Source organism: Heterodontus francisci, chromosome 9, assembly GCF_036365525.1.
Source record: "Heterodontus francisci isolate sHetFra1 chromosome 9, sHetFra1.hap1, whole genome shotgun sequence".
Taxonomy (NCBI): domain Eukaryota; kingdom Metazoa; phylum Chordata; class Chondrichthyes; order Heterodontiformes; family Heterodontidae; genus Heterodontus; species Heterodontus francisci.
This window is the reverse complement of record NC_090379.1, coordinates 7,243,322-7,261,432: the sequence shown is the minus strand read 5'-3', so window position 1 is coordinate 7,261,432 and position 18,111 is coordinate 7,243,322.

Genomic DNA, 18,111 nt, shown 5'->3' with positions numbered 1-18,111 from the left:
AGTAGTGCTGTGTTGTAGCTTCACCAGGTTGACACCTCATTTTGAGGTATGCCTGGTGCTGCTCCTTGAATGCCCTCCTGCACTCTTCATTGAACCAGGGTTGGTCTCCTGGCTTGATGGTAATGGTAGAGTGGGGGATATGTCGGGCCATGAGGTTACAGATTATGGTCGAATACAATTCTGCTGCTGCTGATGGTCCACAGCGACTCATGGATGCTCAGTTTTGAGTTGCTACATCTGTTAGAAATCTATCCCATTTAGTGCCACACACACGATGGAGGGTATCCTCAATGTGAAGACGGGACTTCGTCTCCACAAGGTCTCTGCGGTGGTCACTCCTACCAATACTGTCATGGACAGATACACCTGCGACAGATAGATTGGTGAGGAAGAGGTCAAGTATATTTTTCCCTCTTGTTGGTTCCCTCACCACCTGCCACAGACCCAGTCCAGCAGCTATGTCCTTTAGGACTTGGCCAGCTTGGTCAGTAGTGGTGCTACCGAGCCACTCTTGGTGATGGACATTGAAGTCCCCCACCGGGAGTACATTTTGTGCCCTTGCCACCCTGAGTGCTTCCTCCAATTGGTCTTTAATATGGAGAAGCACTGATTCATCAGCTGAAGTGGGGGGAGAGGGGGGCGGGTGCGGTAGGTGGTAATCAGCAGGCGGTTTCCTTGCCCATGTTTGACCTGATGCCATGAGAATTCATGGGATCCAGAGTTGATGTTGAGGACTCCCAGGGCAACTCCCTTCAAACTGTATACCACTGTGCCACCACCTCTGCCAGTGGGACAGGACATACCTGGGGATGGTGATGGTAGTGTCTGGGACATTGCCAGTAAGGTATGATTTGATGAGTATGACTATGACTGTATCAGGCTGTTGCTTGACTGGTCTGTGGGACAACTCTCCCAACTTTGGCACAAGCCCCCAGATGTTAGTAAGGAGGACTTTGCAGGGTCGACAGGGCCGGTGCAAAGAGCTGTCAACAACCGAGTGTTGCGACTGGCACATTCCACGGTCCGGGACCACGTGCTGATGGATACACTAAAGCTTGGAGCAGCTGCTGGAAAGGCTCAAGGGGGAAAGGCCACTGTGTAAGGCTCTCCCGCCATAGTATACTGAGGGGTTAAAGCCTGTGTAAAACCCCTCAGGCTGAATACACCAGAAAATGTTTGACATGAAATGTATATTGTAAATATACATTTATATAAATATACAGGTCAGGGGCAGGGAATTCTGTGGCGAGTAACACACCTCCTGACTCCTCAATGCGTGTCCACCATCTCCAAGACACAAGTCAGGATGGGTGTGATTCCAACAACACTCAAGAAGCTCGACACCATCCAGGACAAAGCAGCCCACTTGATTGGCACCCCATCCACAAACATTCACTCCCTCCACCACCAATGCACAACGGCAGCAGTGTGTACCATCTACAAGATGCACTGCAGCAATGCACCAAGGCTCCTTCAACAGCACCTTCCAAACCCCCGACCTCTACCAACTAGGGCGGCAAATGCATGGGAACACCACCACCTGCAAGTTCCCTTCCAAGTCACACACCATCCTGACTTGGAACTATATCGCCGTTCCTTCACTGTCACTGGGTCAAAATCCTGGAACTCCCTTCCTAACAGCACTGTGGGTTTACCTACCCCACATGGACTGCAGCGGTCAAGAAGGCAGCTCACCACCACCTTCTCGAGGACAGTTAGGGATGGGCAATAAATGCTGGCCTGGCCAGCGACGCCCACATCCCATGAAAGAATAAAAATATATATCCTGTAAAGACAAGTGTAGTGAGGCACCTCATGTATTGAAATAAACTGATCTGTTTTGCACTTTATATAATGTCAAATTCAAACTGTTACGTAATTTATTTTTACAAATTTTATGAATAAGGTATATTTTTGGGAAAAAATAAATAATGTTCCGGAGTTACTTTGTCTGCAGTTTTGGACACATTATTCCCACTGACCAATACCCTGGGAGAGATTTCTGCATCTGCTCAGTGTCACAGTCACAATTCCGGAACAGAGATATGTTTCCCCCTCCTCCCTCCCTCCCTCCCTCCCTCCCCCTCCATCCCTCCATCCTCCCTCCCTCCCTTGGGGATCCTCATCATCCAATGAAAGATCACAAACACACTGGGTGGGGGGGGGAAGGACTGAAATAATGTAAGTGTGGCGGTTTTGTTTCTGTGAGGGGACAAGGTGACAGATGACACAAGACACCACTGGGCACATCGTCCCTTTGAGCACAGGCAGGCAGATGTCTGAATTATATAACAGTAGGCACAGGCGGGAGGTCAGGGTGGCACTGGGCAGAGGGCAGAAATAGAGTAAGGGGAGGAGAGGAGAGTGGAAAGAGGGTGGGGGAGAAGGTAAGAAGATGTGGAGAAGGGAGGACAGGAGAGGAGAGAGGGAGCAGGAGAAGGTAAGGAGAGGGAGAGAAGGGGGGAGAGGAGAGGAGGGAGGGAGGGGGAGAAGGGGGGAGAGGAGAGGAGGGAGGGAGGGAGGGGGAGAAGGTAAGGAGAGGGGGAAAAGGGGGGAGAGGAGAGGAGAGAGGGAGGGGGAGAAGGTAAGGAGAGGGGAGAGAAGGGGGGAGAGGAGAGGAGAGAGGGAGGGGGAGAAGGTAAGGAGAGGGGAGAGAAGGGGGGAGAGGAGAGGAGAGAGGGAGGGGGAGAAGGTAAGAAGAGGGGGAGAAGGGGGGAGAGGAGAGGAGGGAGGGAGGGGGAGAAGGTAAGGAGAGGGGGAGAAGGGGGGAGAGGAGAGGAGGGAGGGAGGGGGAGAAGGTAAGGAGAGGGGGAAAAAGGGGGAGAGGAGAGAGGGAGGGGAGAAGGTAAGAAGAGGGGGAGAAGGGAGGAGAGGAGAGTTGGAGGGGGAGAAGGTAGGGAGAGGGAGGGAAGTGGGGGAGAGGGAGGGAAGTGGGGGAGAGGAGAGGAGAGTGGAAAGAGGGTGGGGGAGAAGGTAAGAAGAGGGGAGAGAAGTGAGGGAGAGGAGAGGAGAGAGGGGCGGGGAGAAGGTAAGGAGAGAGAGGGAAATGGGGGAGAGGAGAAGAGAGAGGAGAGTTGGAGGGAGGGAAGTGGGGGAGAGGAGAAGAGAGAGGACAGAGGGTGGGGGAGACGGTAAGGAGAGGGGAGAGAAGTGAGGGAGAGGGAGGTGGGTAAGGGAAGGAGAGGGGCGGGGAGTTGGGAGAAGGGAGGAGAGGGGAGGGGAGCAGAGGGAACAGGGAAGGGGAGGAAGGGGAGGGAGGAGGGGGAGCAGAGGGGAGGGGAAGGCGAGGGGACAAAGAGAGCATGAGAGGAGTGGAGATGCCCAGCACGTTCTTACTTTCTCTCATTCCCGGTCTATCACCTCATTGAAACTTGTAAAATTATCAACGTGTTAACTGAAGATTAGATTACCAAGAGCAGCTGAAGAAATGGGAAAATGATCTGAGCATTGAAATAATGTGGTCTTTAATTCACTGTATCCTCCGCTATGCCGATACAGGTCTATATGCAACACCATCAGTGGGTGTGAGGGCCTCCAGCCCTTCAATGGAGGAATTGGATTGGGCAATAAATAAAAACAACTTATATTTATATAGCACCTTCACAGGAGCGTTACCAAAGAAAAGTTTGACACAGATACATAAATTAAGATATTAGAATGTGTGACTAAACATTTGATTAAAGAGATAGATTTTAAGAAGAGTCTTAAAAGAAGGAAAATGAGGTAGAGAGGTGGAGAGGTTTAGGGAGGGAATTCCAGAGCTTGGGGCCCAGGCAGCTGAAGGCACGGCCGCCAATGGTGGAGTGATTAAAATCAGGGATGCACAAGAGGCCGGAATTAGAGGAGTGCAGATATCTCGGAGGGTTGTGGGGCTGGAGGAGTTTACAGAGATTGGGAGGGGCGAGGCCACAGAGAGATTTTAGGGTGAGAATTTTAAAATTGGGGTGTTGGTAGCAATTTCTGATATTTGGGTTCAAGTCCCACTGCAGGAGATGAAGAACTCACTTGAGGAGACAGAATAGTTTCCACAGAACACGGTGAGAATGTGGAACTCTGTCACATGGAGAGGTTATCGGTAGCAGCAGCAGCTTGCTGTATAGATGAAAGAAAAGGGAATAGAGGGATATGGGGATGGGAAGAGGGAATTGGAGTGGGAGGGCACTCGTGTGGAGTATGAACACTAACAGACCAGTTGGGTCAAATGACCTGTTTCTGTGTTGTTAATTCTATGTGCTTCTATGAGTGGGTTAGACACAGGCTAAATCCAGCTGAGACAGAGGGGGAAAAGACACCTCTCTTTGCCAACCGTGCATTGTGTTTACCTTTCAGGATTTTCGGCTACAGTCCAGGGTCGATCAATGAGCCGAACCAGGCTGGCGGGAAGTTGTGGAGGCCTCGGCTCATTTAAAAAACACTGGGTGGTCAGTGCCAGACTAAATGGGCCAAAGGATCTTCGGCACCTGAACCCACCTGCGACTGTCTGCTGCCCATTCTTACAATTCCCACAATGAAGAAAGTATGGCTGGATCTCGGGGAAGGGAAAAGGCTAATCTTCAGCACACGCTTTCTTACAGAACCTTTCACTTAGAACAGACAGAATCTGGCTGCATCACGGGGAAAGTGTCAGCTGATGGACAGATGGTGCACAGTCCAGGTGAGTGGGGGCTCCCGGGTTAATGAAAGGCCTTTGCAGAGCTGGGAAAAACACCACCCAGCCTGAGATTCGACTGACTTTCCGCAGGGTAACATTGTGCATTTTTCTTCTTCCTCTCCCTGGAATGTTCAGAAATTCTCTTTTTAACTTTTTTAATAATTTTTTTGGCGTGGGACTCTGGGGTTTTTTTTATATTTGTTTAATATTTGCAATATTTCCTGCAGCAGCACAGTCGACAGCTCCAGTTAATCCCAGTTCTGACGGTATTTAACCCATTCTGCTCCAGTGTTTGTATTTGGTGGGTCTAGTGAGAGGCTGGCTTTGCTAACGGTGAAAGGAATAAAGGTTTGACAGCACCTTTCACCCACTCAGGATATCCGAAAGCACTTTACAGCTATTATGAACGCTAGACTTTGTAATATGATTATGTTTTACTTTCCAGTCTGTACTGCTCACGTACGTTCAGAGCCCTCACCTCCACAGCAAGATCCAACCACAGCAATGTGATAATGACCAGATCATCTGTTTTAGTGATGTTGATTGAGGGTGAACTCCCCTGCTCATCTTCGAACTATAGCATCTTTTATATCCATCTGAGAAGGCAGACGGGGTCTCCAGAAAGATGGCACCTCTGACAGTGCAGCACTCCCTCAGTACTGACTCTCCGACAGTGCAGCACTCCCTCAGTACTGACCCTCCGACAGTGCAGCGCTCCATCAGTACTGACCCTCCGACAGTGCAGCACTCCCTCAGTACTGACCCTCCGACAGTGCAGCACTCCCTCAGTACTGACCCTCCGACAGTGCAGCGCTCCCTCAGTACTGACCCTCCGACTGTGCAGCACGCCCTCAGTACTGACCCTCTGACAGTGCAGCACTCCCTCAGTACTGACCATCTACCAGTGCAGCACTCTCTCAGTACTGACCCTCCGACAGTGCAGCGCTCCCTCAGTACTGACCCTCCGACAATGCAGCACGCCCTCAGTACTAACCCTCCGACAGTGCAGCGCTCCCTCAGTACTGACCCTCCGACAGTGCAGCGCTCCCTCAGTACTGACCCTCCGACAGTGCAGCGCTCCCTCAGTACTGACCCTCCGACTGTGCAGCACGCCCTCAGTACTAACCCTCTGACAGTGCAGCACTCCCTCAGTACTGACCCTCCGACAGTGCAGCACCCCCTCAGTACTGACCCTCCGACAGTGCAGCGCTCCCTCAGTACTGACCCTCCGACAGTGCAGCACTCCCTCAGTACTGACCCTCCGACAGTGCAGCGCTCCCTCAGTACTGACCCTCCGACAGTGCAGCGCTCCCTCAGTACTGACCCTCCGACTGTGCAGCATGCCCTCAGTACTAACCCTCTGACAGTGCAGCACTCCCTCAGTACTGACCATCTACCAGTGCAGCACTCCCTCGGTACTGACCCTCCGACTGTGCAGCACGCCCTCAGTACTGACCCTCCGACAGTGCAGCACTCCCTCAGTACTGACCCTCCGACTGTGCAGGACGCCCTCAGTACTGACCCTCCGACAGTGCAGCACTCCCTCGGTACTGACCCTCCGACAGTGCAACATTCCCTCGGTACTGACTCACCGACTGTGCAACACTCCCTCGGTACTTACCCTCCGACTGTGCAGGACGCCCTCAGTACTGACCCTCCGACAGTGCAGCACTCCCTCAGTACAGACCCTCCAACTGTGCAGCACTCCCTCAGTACTAACCCTCCGACAGTGCAGCACTACCTCGGTACCGACCCTCCGACAGTGCAACATTCCCTCGGTACTGACCCTCAGACAGTGCAGCACTCCCTCAGTACTGACCCTCCAACAGTGCAGCACTCCCTCAGTACTGACCCTCAGACAGTGCAACATTCCCTCGGTACTAACCCTCCGACAGTGCAGCATTCCCTCAGTGCTGACCCTCTGAGTGCGGCACTCCCTCAGTACTGACCCTCCGACAGTGCAGCGCTCCCTCAGTACTGACCCTCTGACTGTGCAGCACTCCCTCAGTACTGACCCTCCGACAGTGCGGCACTCTCTCAGTACTGACCCTCTGACAGTGCAGCACTCCCTCAGTACTGACCCTCCAACTGTACAGCACTCCCTCAGTACTGACCCTCCGACAGTGCGGTACTCCCTCTGTACCGACCCTCTGATAGTGCGGCACTCTCTCAGTACTGACCCTCTGACAGTGCGGCACTCCCTCAGTACTGACCCTCCGACAGTGCGGCACTCCCTCAGTACTGACCCTCCGACAGTGCGGCAGTCCCTCAGTACTGACCCTCTGACAGTGCAGCACTCCCTCGGTACTGACCCTCCGACAGTGCAACATTCCCTCGGTACTAACCCTCTGACTGTGCAGCACTCCCTCAGTACTGACCCTCCGACAGTGCAGCGCTCCCTCAGTACTGACCCTCTGACTGTGCAGCACTCCCTCAGTACTGACCTTCCGACAGTGCGGTACTCCCTCAGTACTGACCCTCCAATAGTGCGGCACTCTCTCAGTACTGACCCTCTGACAGTGCGGCACTCCCTCAGTACTGACCCTCCAACTGTACAGCACTCCCTCAGTACTGACCCTCTGACTGTGCAGCACTCCCTCAGTACTGACCCTCCAACTGTACAGCACTCTCTCAGTACTGACCCTCTGTGTGCAGCACTCCCTCAGTACTGACCCTCCGACAGTGCGGTACTCCCTCAGTACCGACCCTCTGATAGTGCGGCACTCTCTCAGTACTGACCCTCTGACAGTGCGGCACTCCCTCAGTACTGACCCTCCGACAGTGCGGCACTCCCTCAGTACTGTCCCTCCGACAGTGCAGCGCTCCCTTAGTGCTGACCCTCCGATAGTGCAGCACTCCCTCAGTACTGCACTGGAGCTTTAGCCTGGATCATGTTAATTGAGGAATTTTGTCACCTACAGTCTAATCACCTGCCAAGGTTGAGCACTCAAATTCGCATGTCCACACTGGGGGTTGGGTGAGACTGACAGTACTTGTGGATCGCAACAAAGTTAGTGTGTTCTGGAGAGACTGAAGGGATCAATAAGTCCCTGTTTGGTCAGTTATCCTTACATTTACAGTATTGGTCAGTCCTGACACTGGGTCGAGGAGACTAGAATTTTTTTTATTATTTTCGATTTCCGAGCCCCCTCAGCCAGGATAACAGGCATGGTGCATGCTGAAGATAGCAGACTGCTTGAAATGGTTTTCATTCCTTCCCCACCTCATCTCATTGCAGACTCACTGTCCTCCAGCCTGTGATTGGACAGCTGATAAAATACCACAAGAGGATTTTGTTTCTCCTGCAAAATGAGTCAAGCCAGCAATTAGAGAGAAACAGTGCCCCTGCTGGTAGGGTTCAGATAATCACCCTGCTCCCTGAGGCAGGATAAAGGCTGGGGATGAAAGGATTGTCGTTATAATCACTGGGAGCTGTCAGGTATTTCCGAAGGGAGAGGTAGGGGGAAGGGAAGGGGAGAGGGGGAAGAGAAGGGAAGGGTTGGGTAGAGGGGGAGGGGAGGGCAAGGGGAAGAGGAGGGAGGGGGACGAGAAGAGAGGGGGAAGGGAGAGGGGAGGGAGAGACGCGATGGAAGGAGAGGGGAAGATAAGGGAGAGTGGAAGGTGGAGGGAGAGGGGAAGAGAAGGGAGAGTGGAAGGTGGAGGGAGAGAGAAGGTGGAGGGGGAGGTGGAGGGAGAGGGGAATGGGGAGGGGAGGGGGAGGAGCTATCACTGCTGTCAATGTCAGAGCAAAGCTGTCCTCACAGCTGGTCCAATCCCTAGCCTCTACTGCTCTGAACTAAGGTGAGCTGTAGGGGTTGGTGGGGAGAGTATTGTCATGAGATTCTTTGTGTTATCTTAAGCAACACAATGAGGTATGTGGATTCCAGTTCCTTGAAGATCTCCAGAGGGTTTATTAGCAGTTAAATTAGTGTACACAATACAGAGCAAACTATATACAGAACCTCTGTCCAGGGTGTTACAGTGCAGAGTGATGACGGCTTCTAGTCACATAACTACATCCTGGTGCATAGCTCATTAGCATACTGAGTTCTTAAAGGGACATCACTCTTAAAGTGATCATACAACATCCCCTTTCTTTCCAAAGATAAGTCTCTTTGGCTACAAGTAAAAACACATAAAATTGGATAATTATACAGGGATAGAGATTACAAAATTTACAAGTATAAGGTTAGGGATTGAGAAATTTGAGTGCAGAAGCTGAAGAGTTCATATGTGATTTCTCTGGTTTAACAACTCTTCCAGATCTGGTTATGGTGTATCTTTCTGGGGATGTGAATTTCACCCTTGACTGTTTTTGGTTTGCAGGCATGTTGTCACTCTGTTGGTTGTTGTTGTGTTGTTCCATCACACCCTCATCGTCAGAGTGTGTTCTTTCGAGTCTGCTGTGCACTATTGGAGTACTGCACATTTCTCTAAATTGGCTTCGGTTCCTCCTCAACACTGCTCCATTAGGTGTTGTAGACTTGTAAGACCTAGGCTCACTGTATACTTTGGATACCTCTGTGAGTGACCATGTTCTCATTGTGGGGTTTATAACCCTGACTTTTTGTCCTACGTGTAGTTGAAGTAGTTCCGCCCCTGTGTGTCGGTCATGCACCATCTTCATTCTCCCTTGTTTTTCGAGCAGTGTCCCCTGCATCTCGGAGAATTTGGACAGATGATGGCTTGGCAGAATTTTTCTCACTTGTCTGTCTAACATGATCCCTGCTGGTGACGGCAAGCCCATACCCATAGGTGTAACTCTGAAATGTGACCTGGCAACATGAAAATCTTGTCATGTTGTCCTACACTTCAGGATAAGTGATTTAACTGTGCGACCTATTTTCTCGGCAAGACCATTAGATCTAGGGTAGGTGGTGAGGACTTCACATGGGGCTGAAGTTTACTAACACGCCACCAATCTCGGTGGTGTGCTTTAAAAATGGCAGACCGCCCGTCATGGAGCCACCGCGATATTGATCATGGTAACTCATTTAAATGGGAAGGGGCAGACCGCCCTCCCTCCCCCCCACCATGATGTGGAGGGGGTGGGTACTCTGTCCCCGGCAACGACATTTGGCGCCACTGCGCAGGTGCAAGTGCCATTTCGAAAGGGCTTCAAGTCCTTCCACTTCATTTAAATTTTTTTTATTTTATACATAGAAACATAGAAAAATAGGAGCAGGAGTAGGCCATTCAGCCCTTCAAGCCTGCTCCGCCATTCAATACGATCATACTCAGTAACCTGTTCCCACTTTCTCCCCGTATCCCTTGATCCCTTTAGCCCTAAGAACTATATCTAACTCTTTCTTGAATATATTTAATGATTTGGCCTCAAGTACTTTCCGTGGTAGAGAATTCCACAGGTTCACCACACTCTGGGTAAAGAAATCCCTCCTCATCTCAGTCCTAAATGGCTTACCCCTTATCCTTAGACTGTAACCCCTGGTCCAGGACTCCCCCACCATCGGGAACATCCTTCCTGCATCCAGTCTGTCCAGTCCTGTTAGAATTTTGTAGGTTTCTATGTGATCCCCTCTCATTCTTCTAAACTCTAGTGAATACAAGCCTAATCAACCCAATCTCTCTTTATACGTCAGTCCTGCCATCCCAGGAATCAGTCTGGTGAACCTTCGCTGCACTCCCTCCATGGCAAGAACATCCTTCCTCAGATAAGGAGACCAAAACTGCACACAATACTCCAGATGTGGTCTCACCAAGGCCCTGTATAACTGCAGTAAGACATCCTTGCTCCTGTACTCAAATCCTCTTGCAATGAAGGCCAACATACTATTCACCTTCCTAACTGCTTGCTGCACCTGAATGCTTGCTTTCAGCGACTGGTGTACAAGAACACCCAGGTCTCGTTGCACCTACCCCTTTCCCAATCTATCACCATTCAGATAATAATCTGCCTTTCTGTTTTTTGCAACCAAAGTGGATAACCTCACATTTTTCCACGTTATACTACATCTTCCATGCATTTTCCCACTCACCCAACTTGTCCAAATCACATTGGAGCCTCTTTGCACCCTCCTCACAGCTCACATTCTCCCCCAGCTTTGTGTCGTCTGCAAACTTGGAAATGTTACATTTAGTTCCCTCACCCAAGTCATTAATATATAGTGTGAAAAGCTGGGGCCCAAGCACTGATCCCTGCGGTATCCCACAAGTACACCCTGCTACCTGGAAAAAGACATAGACATAGAAACATAGAAAACAGGAGCAGGAGTAGGCCATTCGGCCCTTCGAGCCTGCTCCACCATTCATTATGATCATAGCTGATCATCCAACTCAGTAGCCTGTTCCTGCTTTCACCCCATACCCTTTGATCCCTTTAGACCCAAGAGCTATATCTAACTCCTTCTTGAAAACATACAATGTTTTGGCCTCAACTGCTTTCTGCGGTAGCGAATTCCACAGGCTCACCACTCTCTGGGTGAAGAAATTTCTTCTCATCTCCATCCTGAAAGGTTTACCCTGTATCCTTAGACTACGACCCCTGGTTCTGGACTCCCCCACCATCGGGAACATCCTTCCTGCATCTACCCTGTCAAGTCCTGTTAGAATTTTATAGGTTTCTATGAGATCCCCCCTCACTCTTCTGAACTCCAGCGAATATAATCTTAACCGACTCAATCTCTCCTCATACGTCAGTCCCACCATCCTAGGAATCAGTCTGGTAATCATTTGCAGCACTCCCTCTATAGCAAGAACATCCTTCCTCAGATAAAGAGACCAAAACTGCACACAATGGACCCGTTTATTCCTACTCTCTGTTTCCTGTCTGTCAACCAATTCTCAAACCATGCCAGTATATTACTCCCAATCCCATGTGCTTTAATTTTGCACACTAACCTCTTATGTGGGACCTTATCAAAAGCCTTCTGAAAATCCAAATTCTGAACATCCACTAGTTCTCCCTTATCTATTCTACTAATTACATCCTCAGAAAACGCCAGTAGATTTGTTAAGCATGATTTCCCTTTTGTAAACCCATGCTGACTTTGTCCAATCCCAATTATTCTTTCCAGGTGTTCTGCTATCACATCCTTTATAATAGACTCTAGCATTTTCCCCCAATACTGATGTAAGGCTAACTGGTCTGTAATTCCGTGTTTTTTTTCTCTACCTCCTTTTTTAAATAGTGGGGTTACATTTGCCACCCTCCAATCTGTAGGAACTGCTCCAGAGTCTATAGAAATTTGGAAGATGACCACCGATGCATCCACTATTTCCAGGGCCTCTTCCTTTAGTACTCTGGGATGTAGATTATCAGGCCCTGGGGATTTGTCAGCCTTTACCCCCATTAATTTCCCTAGCACTATTTTTTTCACTAATACTGATTTCCTTCAGTTCCTCCCTCTCATTAGGCCCTTGGTTCCCTAACATTTCTGGGAGGTTATTTGTGTCCTCCTTTGTGAAGACAGAACCAAAGTATGTGTTAAATTGTTATAGAGTCATAGAGAGATACAGCACAGAAACAGTCCCTTCGGCCCACCGAGTCCGCCCCTACCATCAACACCCATTTATACTAATCCTACACTAATCCCATTTTCCCTCTCACATCCCCGCAATTTTCCTACCACCTACCTACACTAGGGGCAATTTTTTTTACAATGGCCAATTTACCTATCAACCCGCAAGTCTTTGGCATGTGGGAGGAAACCGGAGCACCCGGAGGAAACCCACGCGGTCACAGGGAGAACTTGCAAACTCTGCACAGACCACTTCTGCCATTTCTTTGTTCCCCATTATAATTTCCCCTGTTTCTGACTGTAAGGGATCTACATTTGTCTTCACTAATTTTTTTCTCCTCACATATTTATAGAAGCTTTTACAGTCAGTTTTTATGTTCCTCGCAAGTTTACTCTCATACTCTACTTTCCCCTGCTTAATCAACCTCTTTATCCTCCTTTGCTGAATTCTAAACTGCTCCCAATCCTCAGACTTGCTGCTTTTTCTGGCAATTTTATATGTCTCCTCATTGGATCTAATACTAACCCTAATTTCTTTTATAAGCCATGATTGAGCCACCTTTCCGGTTTTATTTTTGTGCCAGACAGGAATGAATAATTGTTGTAATTCATGCACACGTTCTTTAAATATTATCCATTGCCTATCCACCATCAACCCTTTTAGTAAAGTTCCCGAATCCACCATTGCCAACTCACGCCTCATACCTTCGTAGTTTCCTTTATTTAGATTCAGGACCCTAGAACTGGACTCAGTGCTCAGGATGGGTCTGACCAGACCTAGACACAGTCTGACTAGAACTTTGTATAGTTTGAAAATAGAATCTTTAGCAAGCTGGTCCACTTCTAAACAAACAGCTGTAATGTTTTACACCTTAATTCCATTGTGTTGCCTTTGCTGTCTCAGCCAATTACAGAATCAAGTGTCTCTCTCTCTCTCTGTAAACTTAAACACTATCTTCAATTTCTAATTACACCTTTTGTTCTTGTACTGGTTCAGAGCAGAATCTTTCTCTATTGTGTTGCAATCATATCAAAGCAAGCCTGGTAACTGATACATAGATCGCCCCATGTCCCTCATACTGTGCTGTAGGTGTTCAGGGTTCCAATCAACAGCCTTCCCAAACTGTTTTACTCTCCACCACTGAAAGTCTTTGTTCCTCTGATCTTGCCACTAGCCCTTAGCCCCTTGCTGAGTTTCAATAACTTTGAAGGATGGAGGAAGGGGTAGGTCAATGAGAATTAGTGCTTCCCTGTGAGTAATTGATTAATCAGGCAGACAGAATCAGAGATCATCAGATCCTGGCAACCGGCTGATTGGGACAAGTTGTTACTCCCGGTACAGCATCTACAACCTGTATTTAATGTGGCAAAAAATTCCAAGGCGTTTGACAGGAGCATTATAAAACAAAGTATGACACCGAGCCACAAAAGGAGATATTAGGACAGGTGACCAAAAAACTTGGTCTGAGAGATAGGTTTTAAGGAGTGTCTTAAAGGAGGAAAGTGAGGTAGAGAGACTGTATGTCTGTGTGTCTCTGTGCATGTGTGTGTGTTTATATGTGTGCGTGTCTGTGTCTGTGTGTGAGACTGTGTGTGTGTGGGGGTGTGTGTGTGTGTCTGGGGGTGTGTGTGAGTGTGTGTGTTTGTGTGTGTGTGGGTGTGTCTGTGTTTCTGCGTTTCTGCGTGTCTAGCTACACAAGTACTCATTCCACTGCATTGCCCACTGCCGCCCCTCGGAACGGTGTCACTACCATGGACTGCCCGAGACCCATTTTGTACAGTTTTGCCTGACAAGGGCACGACTGACTTGTCAATAACATCATTGATCCAATGTAATGAGGCTTCCTGTCAAATTTGATATCTCTCACACGACAAAAAAAACATCTAACTACAGGCCGCCTCCGTCACTGTCAGTGTCCCTGACAGAACACTATGAGATCAGGGGGATCACTCACAGTTACTGACGGCACTCATTATTTCCCACTTAGAATTAAAATCGCTAATAGCCTCGTCTCATGGCAAAGACACTTTGATCTCACATTCTCAACTGACATTAAACACAGTTCACACAGAAGGATGGGCAGCTTCTAGACTCTGAATATCCTCCTGGCTCATTCAGGGATACAGATCCCACAGGCACTTGTTGCAATGTCCAAGTCACCATTCTTCATGCGTGAAGCCAGAAAGCAGCGAATGCACATCGAGGGGATGACGGTGGAACATGATCCAATTCTCATCCATCATTCACTGGCACACATTCCAACACTGGTCAATGAATAGTGATCACAAACAGGACCTTCAATGTTATATCGTTCCTTACATGATTTATTTTATCAGAGGTGCAATTTGTCATCTAAATGAGATATGTTGAAGAGCCAAATCTCAGCATCAATAGTTACGGCCATAGGAATGGGCCATTCGTCCCCTCGAGCCTGCTGTGCATTCAATAAGATCATGGCTGATCTGTTTGTGTCACAAATTCCACACTCCCATCTACCACCGATAACCTTTGATTCCCTTGCCTAACAAGAATCTGTCTACCTCCAGCTTAAAAATATTCAATGACTCCACCTCCACCACCCTGTGAGGCAGAGAGTTCCAAAGTCACACAACCCTCAGAAAAAATTTCTCCTCATCTCTGTCCTAAAAAGGTGACTCTTAATTTTAAAACAGTGTCCCCTAGTTCTGAACTCATCCACAAGAGGAAACATCTTTTCCACATCCACCTTGTCAAGACTGTTCAGGATCTTATATACTTCAATCAGGTCTCCCCTCACTCTTCTAAACTCCAGTGAAAACAAGCCCAGTCTGTCCAACCTTTCCTCATAAGACAACCCACTCATTCCAGGTATCAATCTAGTAAACCTCCTCTTTTTCACCTCAAACGCATTCACATCCTTCCTTAAATAAGGAGACCAAAACTGCACACAGTATTCGAGATGTGGTCTCACCAATGCCCTGCATAACTGAAGCATAACATCCTTACTTTTATTTTCAATTCCTCTCACAATAAAGGATAACATTCCATTAGCCTTCTCCGTGACTTGCTGTACCTGTATACTGACTTTTTGTGACTCATGCACTAGAACACCTAGATCCCTCTGCACCTCGGTGTTCTGAAGTCATTCTCCGTTTAAGTAATACTCTGCTTTTTTATTCTTCCTGCCAAAGTGAACAATTTCACATTTTCCCACATTATACTCCATCTGCCAGATCTTTGCCCACTCACTCAACCTATCTACATCGGTCTGCAATCTCCTTATGTCTTCTTCAAAACATACTTTCCTACCTATCTTTGTTTCAGCTGTAAATTTAGCTACCATGCCATCGCTTCCCTCATCTAAGTCATTGATATAAATTGTAAAAGGTTGAGGCCCCAGCACAGACCCTCTACACTGTCCCAACAAACACTCCCAGGACAGGTACAGCATGGGGTTAGATACAGAGTAAAGCTCCCTCTAGGGCGGCACAGTGGCGCAGTGGTTAGCACCGCAGCCTCACAGCTCCAGCGACCCGGGTTCAATTCTGGGTACTGCCTGTGTGGAGTTTGCAAGTTCTCCCTGTGTCTGCGTGGGTTTCCTCCGGGTGCTCCGGTTTCCTCCCACATGCCAAAAGACTTGCAGGGTGATAGGTTAATTGGCCATTATAAATTGCCCCTAGTATAGGTAGGTGGTAGGGAAATATAGGGACAGGTTGGGATGTGGTAGGAATATGGAATTAGTGTAGGATTAGTATAAATGGGTGGTTGATGGTCGGCACAGACTCGGTGGGCCAAAGGGCCTGTTTCAGTGCTGTATCTCTAAAACTAAAACACTGCGCCATCAAACAAAAAAAAAGAAAAAAAAAAAATAGGGTTAGATACAGAGTAAATCTCACTCGACACTGTCCCCATCAAACACTCCCAGGAAAGGTACTGCATGGTATTGGCTGCTCTGTGATTGGGAATGCTGAATGCTGAGTGCCTCAACGAGGTGCAGCTGACAGTGCTGCTGGAGAGGGAGAGCTGAGGAGAGAACTGCAAAAACCTTTCAACAGCTTTTGCTGCAGAGGAGGAAAGACTTTTGGAATAAGCCTGTATTTCGAGGTTGAGCACCAGACTCTTATTTCATTTGGACTGTTGTGGGAGGTGGAAGAGGCCAGAAGAACAAGGGGTGGGGGCTATACAATTCTGCAGGGAGCTGTGCAGTTGCACTAAAGTTGCAGGGAAGCTCCCTCCCCACCCCAATTGTCCAGCCTGAGTCAGCTGAAGCTGCCTGGCTAATATACAGAAAGTGATAAATAATGCCTGGGCAGCTTCAGCTGACCCAGGTGAAGACGCCTCCCCCAACCAGAAGACCGTAAGACCAAGTGTGCAAGCAGAGACTGCTTCAAGTGTGCTGTGTGCACCACCTCCAAAAAGGAAAAGAAAGTCATCCCTTACAGCCTGTCTTTCCCTCTCCTCTATTCCCTCAGCCTCTCCCCTAACCTGTTGTTTGTTTGTTTTGTGCATCGTAAAGTTATTTTCAAGCCTACAATTTGGGGTGGGTTTAGCACTTAGACACATGGCAAGCCCTTCATCACAGGTGGCGGGGCCCTCTACTACCTATGCAGCTGCAGCCTCTGTGGCTGCCCACGTGGCCCCATCACCCTTTAAATTAATAACATCCAGCCATGGGATGAAGAGCTATCCCCACCCCAACATGACCATTGAGGCCTGTGTAAAGGCAATGGCCGAGGTTGTCGGCCTCTCAGCCATTGTTGCGGCCTCAAAGATGTATGGGAAGGGTGTGTTTTTTCTGAAGACCGAGCGTGCCGTGTCCCTGGCCCTGAGTAAGGGGCTCACTGTGTGGGGGACCTTCCTGCCTGTGGATCCTCTGGGGACCACTGCACAGCGGATATTGTTGTCCAATCTCCTGCCCTTCATTCCCAGTGAGCTCCTCCTCCCCCGCCTGCACCATCTGGGGGAGGTGAGGTCGGGGATCACCCCAGTCCCGCTCGGTCTTCGGGAAAACAGCCTCCGGCCTCCTTCCGCCACCAGTTATTTATGCAGCTGGCGCGGGAGGAGGTCTCGGAGGGCCATTTAATGTGGATTTCCAGGGGACGGCCTACCGCGTCTTTTGGACCTCGGACGGGGCGCGGTGCCACATCTGCAAGGGGGTGGGGCATGTTCGTAAGAACTGCCCCAACCTCCCAGCCGCCAGCTCCACCTCGGCGGCCCAGGGTGGTTCCACAGCACCTCCTCCCACTCCCCCCACACATCCAACGGAGGCTGTGGTTTTCACAGCCTCCAGCGGGGAGTGCCCGTCCGAGTGGAAGGAAGACGCGGAGGAAAAAGAAACATCAAGAGGCGCATCCCCTGGACACATTGACACAACCCGGGCCTGAGCTCAGCCCAAAGCCCGTTCTCACGGAATCCACCTGTCCCAGGGCTGGGCTCAGGCCCAGGGTGACTAAAAAAAAAGGAGGGTGCGGAGGCGGCGGCCTCTGATGACATGGAGGTCTCTGAGCCTCCGCGCCCTAGTGGGAAAAAGAGGAGAAGGCACCCCTCCACAGAGGTAACAAGGGGCTCTGAGGTTCAGGGTCCATCTGTTGGAGGGGAGCTGTCTCCTGTTTCGGGTCCTCAGGTTCCCCCTACCACCACCACCAACATCAAGGCTGCAAAGTGTGGGCAGGAGCTCCCTATTCCTCAGGATGGAGTGGAGGGGGAGATACCTGTACATGTGGCCCCTCCAGGGGAAGCCAGTGGAGCCCTGCTTGTGGTGGGGGAGCCTGGGGACGCCGCCCATTCTGCCACTGCCATTCTGCCATTCTGCCACTGCCACTGGGTCGGGTGCCCTGAGTAGAGGGGAGGGCGGGGCTCCAAAGGGTCGGCCCTCGACCTTTTCGGGATTCTGCGCGCTTTCGGACTCGGGCCGCATTTCGTGGCCCAGGTCCGACTTTTATACGCCGCCTCAGAGTGTCTAGTCAAAGTTAACGGGTCCTTGACGGCACCCCTTCGCTTTG